This window comes from Camelina sativa, unplaced genomic scaffold (genome assembly GCF_000633955.1).
Source record: "Camelina sativa cultivar DH55 unplaced genomic scaffold, Cs unpScaffold00506, whole genome shotgun sequence".
Lineage (NCBI taxonomy): Eukaryota > Viridiplantae > Streptophyta > Magnoliopsida > Brassicales > Brassicaceae > Camelina > Camelina sativa.
In genome coordinates, this window is record NW_010921713.1 from 49,350 (window position 1) to 58,927 (window position 9,578).

General features: G+C 36.0%; 2 pseudogenes; one reads left to right on the forward strand and one right to left on the reverse strand.

Moving 5' to 3' along the window:
- The first annotated feature begins 8 nt into the window (after positions 1 to 8).
- Positions 9 to 1,833, forward strand: LOC104773235 (annotated as a pseudogene).
- Positions 1,834 to 3,105: 1,272 nt separating this feature from the next.
- On the reverse strand, positions 3,106 to 4,757 carry LOC104773236 (annotated as a pseudogene).
- Between the last annotated feature and the right edge of the window lie 4,821 nt (positions 4,758 to 9,578).

Genomic DNA, 9,578 nt, shown 5'->3' on the forward strand with positions numbered 1-9,578 from the left:
TTGGTCACATAATTATAAATCATAACAATGGTTTCCTGGAAGCCAAGAAATTTTCGAAATTTGAAGATTTAGAAATTGAGAAGAAACTAAAAGCTATGAACAAACCCACTGTCAAGATCATCAAGGTTTTTCTATATATCTTTACAATCTTGCTTTTGTTCCCTAGCTCTATATATATTCTATACGATTAAGTCATATATGTTAATCACTATATATATGGCTGTAAAAAATAGACTATAGATGGAGAAAGCTATGGGTGTGTGGATTTCTTTAAGCAACCTGCATTTGATCACCCTTCTATGAAAATTCATAGATAGCATTACACGGTAATTTCGGATAAGCGCTATAAATATTCGTATATTAATTCTTGTAAAATGGAAACACAAAAAGAAACACTAATATGTTTGCGGTGTTCGATATGTCTTAGATGCGTCCAATATGGAAAGGCATTATGAGAAAACAAAATACAAACGATGCTGTATTTGGTTATTTATGGGAGAATGGTGTGGGTTGTCCTGTTGGTACGGTCCCTATACAAAGAGTCGCCAAAGAGGATATTTTGAGATTAGACTCATATGCCGATAATCATAAACCCCGTGGCTCTTGGAACACGACCAGTTATGATCCTAATAGTCCTCTTCATTTTGACCAACATCATGTAAGTTGATTATTTTAATTAAAAAAGACAAGAATATCATATAACCTTTTGATATATTTATAATGATCCTATTCTTGGTTGGGATTAGTTTGCCGTAGCTCGGACGAAGAACATAGGTAGGAGGTTCCGTGGAGCAACAATGGAACTTTGTATAACCGCGCCTAAGGTTCAGCCGACTCAATGCAGTGCTACTCGAATTCACGTTCAGATCGGAAGGGATTTCATCCAAGCCGGTTTGACTGTAAGTCAAGACTTAGTTTATTTATTTTGCACTGAACTACTGAGCTCAATTTACTAAATTCATTTTATAAATTTATAATCATGAATTGTATATTGTTTAGTATAATTTCAAATAACACAAATATTATTCACTAATTCAGGTTAATCCAGTATTGTACAAGGACCACCAACCTCGGACTTTCGTCTATACATATGTAAATCATTCAAAGAAAAAAATTCTCTTTCAAATTTATCATTTTGTTTGTTTCTATATATGTATGAAATAATTTGACTAGTTATAATAATATATAATCATGGGATATGTACATGGAAAATCATGTTACAATAGCAACTGCAACACTGGGGTGTTAGTCCTTCGTCGAGACTTTCCACTTGGTATGGCATTGAAGCCAGTGTCTATTCGTGGTGCTAATACGAGTTATTATGGAACCTTCCATGTAGTCATGGTTTTCCTCTTTCTTAGTACTGAGCATTTTTTGCCTTTGTTCTATTTCTTCGGAGTGCGACTAAACCATTCGAAAGTTTGACAGACATTATTGTAATGTCAAAAATAACCTATTATTTTCTTGTAACAGGACAAAAAATATGAAAATTGGTGGTTTCAATTTGGTAATAATCCTGTAGATATTGGACTTTGGCCGTGGTATAGGTTTAATCAAAGCTTCGGAAATTTGGTCGAGTGGGGTGGAGAAGTGTACAGCGCATTTCTGCCCAGTCCTCAAATGGGATATGGATATTTTCCTGTCGAGGCTGTACGGGACGATGCATATATCCAAAATATATCTGTACTCGACGGTGATTATAACATAGACCGCAATGTGACGAATCTCGAAGACTTTTCCGACGACACTCGAGGCTATAAAGTGATAGATACCCAAAATCCTAAACATCGTGGCGGTCATATAATCTTTTATGGTGGTCCAGGAAATATTTGAAAATGATTAGATCTTTATAATATGAAAGTTAAAACATTACCGTGACTTGATAATTAAAAAAGGTCTTCAATACAAACTATATATATATATATATATATATATATGCACAAGCTACAAGACATAGCAAAAGAGACATCTACATAGGCTAAATTATCAAGTAATCAAAATGAAAATTATGTCTTCCTGAAGGGCTACGTATGTGGGTAATTTTTGGTGTCTTAAGAGTTTTGAGTTTCCAGAAATGCAAACGGCTGCAAATGATTTTAAAACTCATACTAAGATCGATTGTTTATCTAGCATAATTCTTTCTAGTTTATTTAGATTTTCTTTGTAAACTTTCTAATTAATGATTGTAAAATAATGAGTATACTTTCAATAGACCTACTCACTTGTCAATTAATATTGCAAGTGATGACCGTACAAGATTAATAATGTACCAACTAACCAGAAAAATATTATTGGGCACGTTATGTCTTGGACATGTTCGCCTCTCTCTCTCTCTTCTCATTGGTAACTAACTTTGTCTCTTACCATTATTTAATACTCCTTTACCAGTTAATATGATTCTTACCATCATTTTCTTGCACTGCGTCATATATAAGTTCGCCACAACTCCGAGTTCAAGACAAAACTTTACTTCGTACGTATAGTTACTGCCATGGCGAAAATTACTTTAATTGCCGAAATCACTTGAAAATAACTAATCACTAACACAAGTGTATTTGTTTACACAGACGGTTACATAATCACCTTTAACTTTAACCGTTTGTATTGAAGTTTTAAATTTTAACTAGGATAGTACCTGCGGCGTAGGGGAGGGTTTTTGTGTGTGTGTTTTTTTATTTTATTTTATTAATTTTTTTTTTTTGTAATTTTAATTATTGGGTGTGGTTTTTTTTTATCATGTGTTGTATTCTGTTTTTTTATATGTTTGTGTTGGATTAGAGATTCATTATATCTTTAACATCTTATCTGTGATTTTTTTTGTGTATGATTCATTGTTATTAGCATTATGTCAAGGTTTAACATAACACAGAGCCTTAAACAAGCAAAGATCAAATACAACAGTAGTTTACCAAGGTCAACGCATAGCCTCCAAGTGTATCTTCACCTTGGCAAGATAACGGTCTCAATTCATCAAGTGGAAAAGCATTGTTCATATATCCATCAAAAGCATGATAAAACATCCCACGTACCTGCGACAACCTTAGAACTTAAACTTTAGAAGGCTTCATCCAAAAAGATTGTGTTGTAACTGATGATAGGATACCATTCTAAAATAATCACATATTCACATAAAAAAAAGTTTAATATCTTCAAAGTAATGTACGATAAAAACCAGAATAAAAAGAAGAAGATCCAAAAGCCTTGTGGAAGCAACATTATCAGCTCAGGACACACTCACATTTGCGGACACGTAGGGCCAACGATAACACTTGGCCAACATAAACACACACACAATCACAGACTCATAATCTAAGCTTTTAAATAGATAGATGGTTGCATTCTCGTGTTGGGGTAACGTCCCTACTATAGAATCAAGAACGATAAAGGCTTCAACTTTCTGCAGCAATTTATCACCTCTTACGTTCTGCTGGAGTTGTCTTGGCTGCAAAGTCAAAACACAGTTTAGAGTCGTAGATGTAAGAAGTAAAATTTATGTAGTGATTTTCAGTAAGATCATGGGATAAAGCACTCAGGGAGATTTGGAGAATTTAGTTTGGTCTTATTAAAAATGTAATAGTGTTTGGCACTAACTGTTTCCTTCTTGGGAGGACAGAAGAGGTTTCTCCTTCTTATTCCCGGTTTTGTCACCTGAGTTTGTGAGTCTCGTTGTTATTGGGGAATTAGAGGTGATCCTGCCATTGCCTGAAGATGGTAGAGAATGAGGTTTGGAACAGTGGCTTTCTCAGTTCCATCTTGCTCAGCAGACTTTGGTGAGCCTTGCAGCCTTAGCTTTGCTTTTGCAGATTTAGTTGCTTGCACATAGCTTGGGATTGATGGGCTAGTCTGACTGTGCCCATTAATCTCTTCTCGCTCGGTCTTGCTAGTAGCTGAACCCTTCTTCCTGGATTTCTGGTTCTCCTTCCCAACTGAATTCTCTTTATTCTTTGGTTTGGGAGACCGTTCTTCTTTGGTATCCTTTTCTATTGAAGCTTTTTCCTCAACCATGGCTCTTTCGTTGCTGTCAATTTGGTTGACCAGTGATGAATCAAGTGCTTCATGGTTTCTAATGGTGCAAGAACTTTACGGACACTCTTCTTGGGTTTAGCAGATTCAGCCTCGACTAAAAGCTTGTTCTGAGGTTTTCTGCGTAGTGTTTTCTTCAGTTGAGGAACTGGTTTCCAGAAGCATGAGGCTGACCAGTTCTCTAACCAGATCAAGTTTGAGTTTGGATTAGATGAATTATAGGCGCGTACAGGTATCACTTTTGGTGATGAAGCGAGAAGCTGCAAACACAATTATCCATCAAGATTTTTAAATAAAGTAGAGAGACTCTATAACACAAGGGAGAAAATGTATACAAACTTAGCTCCTTATCTGTTTCTCCTAGTTTCAATGTCAAAAATGAACCCATCAAATTAAGTAACTCACCACCAAGCCAAGTTATTATGCAAAGCCTACTTCTCAAAAGGCTAAAGAACTTACCTTTACGACATAATCAACATCAATGAGTAATTACAACATCCAAAGATCAAGACTTTAAGTGTCCCCAAAAAACGAAAATTCAATTTGGGGACAACAGACCAAAATCGAGATAGCGAGTAAATCCAGATCTGTTGAGGAGTGTTTACCTCGTCTCTAAGCTGTTTAGTTTCATCAGGTTTAACAGTTTCGGCGAGAACTCCATGGTGAAGAACAAGACCCGAGAATGTGAGAGAGATCAAGATGGGAAACAAAAGCCACATGGAATTTGATTCCATCGATAAGCTGATTTTAATCTTGTGAAACCAGAATATATTCGATATCAATATATTCGATTGTACCAGAGAAAGAGAAGAAATCAATAAGATCTTCATTACAAAATCAATAAGAACGGCTTGCAAATTATATCAAGAACACCAAAATCGTTGATTCACACATCGTATTACTATAGAGTGGTGGCGAGTTCTTGAGACAGTGAAGCCAGAATTGAGATATCAGATTCCGGGTTGTTGAGATTTTGGGACCTTTTCGATAAATTTTAGATTATTAGAATGTTATCTGATAGGTAAGCAAAATTATAGATGATTTGTATTAATTTGATTGGTTAGCTATTTTTATTGATTTTGTCAACTTATGTTTGATTACAAAAGTTGAGGTGTTAGTAGCGGGTGAAAAACAAAAGAAGAAAGCTAACGTGCTAATAGCGGATGAAAATCAAAAGAAGTTTTATTGTATTGATACTTGTAAAAGTAACGGTTGAGATAGAAGTACTTTAGTTAGAAGAAAACAAAATTTGTTGGTATATTATTGGTTTATGTGCAAGTTGCGGTAACTGTTTTCTAAAGTGTTAATTATATATATATATTTAAATAATTTATCCCTTTCATATAACGTAAATAGATCCCCTCATTTTGTATGCCACGACGGTTTTGCCTTTGTATTTTGTAATGATTTACTTCTTTTTATTGGGCAGATTTTTTGTATGTGGTAAAATGTTATGTAAAGAAGGAAGGCATTTGATTTTTTTTTTTCTCAGAATGAAAATATATTGATTTAGGAAATGTCATTACACAGAGATTCAAGAAGCCATAATGGCTTAAATACAGAATCAGTATAATACACCTTGTCATTACAACCATACTTTGTCAATGCATTTGCTACATTATTACATTCTCTCTTTGTGAAAGTAAACGAAGGTTGGCCTAACCGTGATGATCACAATGTTATATCTTGTAAAATATTTCTTAAAGAAGCATTTGATTGTTGGCCATTTACTAGTTTGATTAACACCTCACAGTCGCCTTCAAAAACAATTGATTTGTATCCTCTGATCCAAGCTTGTTGTAATAATATTAATAGACCTTTTGTTTCAGTTTCTAATGGTGAACCTGCATAAGATAGTTTAGTTGCACCCCACACCAATGGTTCACCTTGATGGTTCCTAAATATCCATCCACATGTGCCTTTTTTAGCGTCATTATCATCTCCTGCATCAAATTTGTATTTTATTGACGGATGTATTGGTGTTGTCCAAGTATTTCTGTGTTTGTGACATTATGTGTTGGCTCCTTAGGTTGCAAAGTATTAATCCAATCTTTAGATTCCGATTTTGCCATAAGAACTGTCTTGCTTGCGCTTTCGCGGAAATTATTGAAAACTAGATTGTTTCTTGCTTTCCAAATACGCCATAATAGCCAAAAAGGTAAAAAGGAATCAAAAGTGTTTGTTGTCTGTGATGATAGAGTTATGATGTCAGAAATGATCTCGTATGTAGTATAAGGGAGTTGATTGACATTTATTAGAGCTGTGCTGGAAAGTCTCCATGCCATTATAGCGAAAGGACAAGAAAATAAGGCATGATGATCTGTTTCATCTGTTTGGTGACATCTTGGACATGTTGAAGCAATATTCATTCGCCGTTTCCTTAATCTTGTGCTTACTGGTAAGACTCTTGATACAATGCGCCATAAAAAATGTTTCACTTTGGGTAGAATCTTTAACTTCCATATCCTGTTTTTTAGTTCCACCGATCCATATGGTATTAAAGGCATTTCACCAGGATCAAACAGGTAGTGTGTTATAAACCAGTATCCCGTTTTGATAGTGTAGTCACCAAATTGAGAATAGTTCCAAATAAGCTTATCTTCATTTGACACTTGAGAAAGATGAATGTTTCGGACTAACACATGCTTTGTTTGCGGAATTAGTGAGGATAATTGTTGTTCATCCCAAGAACAAAAATTACCAGTTATGGAGAAAAGATTCTCGAGAGGTTGTGAAGATTGTGATGTTAAAGTTTGAATTGGTCAAGGAGGATTATCGTCTATGGCATTGTCGACACCAAGCAGAATGGTTTTTCCATACCCGACAATATAGCGAGTACCTTTTTTTAAAAGATCTAAACCGATTAAGATAGAAGACCATCCATATGATTGATTTTTTCTTGGCCGAGCATCTAGTATTGAGTCATCTTGATAGTATCTGTTTTTCATAACACGAACAAACAAAGAGTTCGGATATTGTATAAGTCTCCAGGCTTGCTTAGCCAAAAGAGCATCATTGAATTTTGCTAGATTCCTAAATCCCAGACCCCCTTCCTTTTTTGAAATTTTTAGTTTCTTCCAAGCAATCCATGGTATTCCTCGTTGGTTTGAATTTTTCTCCCACCAAAAATTCATCAAGAGAGATTCTATCTCTGTAGTGATTCCCAATGGTAATTTAAAGCAAGACATAGCGTATACATGCATGGATAAGGCTACTGATTTGAGCATGATCTCTTTTCCTGCAGGAGATAATGTTTTTGCAGTCCATCCACAAGTATGTTTTTTAACTCTATCAACAATGTATGCGAACATTTCTTTTTTCTTCCGACCAAACTATTCCAGTAACCCGAGATACTTGCCTCCTCCTCCATGATTTGGGATGTTAAGTATGGACTTAAGACGTGATTGTGTTGTCCCAAAAACTCTGCTTCCAAACGTTATCATCGACTTAGATGTATTTATTTTTTGACCCAAATAGTACTCATAGATATCGAAGACGTCTTTTAATGCTTGGCAGTTTTTCCTATTGGCTTGACAAAAAAAGAGATAATCATATGCAAATTGGAGATGTGTGATGCTTGGGGCACCATTACCAATGCGAATTCCTCTGATATCACCTTCATGTTCTCTAGAACTGAATAATTGGCTTAATATGTCGGAACAAAGGATGAATAGATAAGGTGACAAGGGGTCACCTTGTCTAATACCTCTCGTAGGTGTGATATGTCCATATGGAGCCCCATTGATCAGTACCGAATAGTTAACTGATGTTACAACGGCCATGATCAAACTTATCCATAGGTCAGAGAAACCATAGATCCTCAAAGTCGTTTCAATGAAGTTCCATTCTATACGGTCATATGCTTTAGTTACGTCTGTCTTAACCGCCATGTAATTTTGTGAGATACGGTTCCGGACTTTCAGAGAATGCATAATCTCATGTGCGATCATTACATTGTCTTGAATAATACGGCCAGGGATAAAAGCCGCTTGTGAATCTGAGGCAATGTCATTCAGGTGTGGTTTAAGGCGTTGTACCAGACATTTAGAGACTATCTTGTACAGAACGTTGCATAGAGCAATAGGTCGATAGTCCGTGAGTGTTTGTGGATTTTTGATCTTTGCAATCATGCATATGTTAGTACGGTTTATACTAGGCTTCATGTAGGATGTGTCAAAAAAATGTCTGACTTCTTGAATCACTTGTGTGCCAATAGTGCCCCAACAGCTTTTGTAAAACCTTGCTGTTAAACCATCTGGACCTGGTGCTCTGTCATCACCAATCAAAAATAGATCTCCTCATTTGTGAAAACTAGAGTTAAAACCTCACTGGCTTCACTCGAGATACTGGGTGTAAAGTCCGCAAAAACCGATGGTGAGACATGGTGACCTGAAGTAGTATAAATGTTTTTGAAGAATTGTTCAGCATGCTCGCCTATCTCCTTATCCCCTTGATATATTATCCCTTGATCATCCTTGATAGAACTGATCCAATTTCTAGCAAATCTTGTTTTAGCACTAGCATGAAAAAAACTTGTATTGTGGTCTCCTACAGTCATCCACTGGTTTCTACTTATTTGTTGCCAATGTTTCTCTTCATCACCATAAGCTTTGGTAAGAGCGTTTTGTAGATCTGGGATTGTCCTTCGTACGTTGGAAATAAGGCTTTCCATTGTGTAGTTTAGCTTCGCTAGTATAGACAATATTCTCTGTTCAGAATTTAAATGGTTGGTTCGCTTGAGAGTCGCCATCGCCTGTCTGCAACTCCTAATTCTTTGGTTGATCGGTATGTCCAAAATGAAAGGACCACCTTTTGTGTCTCGTGATATATTTGAGGTCTAACAACATTAGTTTGTGATCGGATCCTGCAAAGTCCAAGAAGAGGTTCTCTACAGTTGGGAAGATCGCAACACTAGAGGAGTTGATCATGGCTCTATCCAGATAACATTGTATGGTATGAGAATGTCGTTCTCCCACCCATGAAAAAGGATTGCCTTTTGAACGGATATCATGTAAATCACAGATTGAGATCATGTGTCTAAAGTCTCTGAAGGTCCATTCTGCACATAATGGTCCTCATAGTTTTTCAGCATTAGAGATGATTTCATTAAAATCACCAATGAGTAACCATGGATCAGTGCGTGTATGTGAAAGTTCTTCAAAACGATTCTATAATTCATATCTCTCACTTGGATTGGGATGACCATACACACAACACAAATAAAACACAATTTTATTATAAGATATTGAAACATCAATGAGCCTCTCATCCGGAGAAATCAAGGAGAGAGACACATTGTCATTCCAAAACAGAGCTAAGCCACCACTCCTACCTTAAGGGTGCTGTATAATAATGTTTGCAAATCCTAAATCACACTTAAGTTTTGTTATTACATCAGATTGGTTCAGAGTTTCAGAAAGGAAAAGAAAATCACACTTAGTAGTTAAACATAGTTTTTTTAAACGGGAAGTAGTTAGATGTGGACAAATGCTTTGGCAATTCCATGAGAGGATCTTCATATCGGATTTTTTGGGGGTACCCCCCCCCCCCCCCCC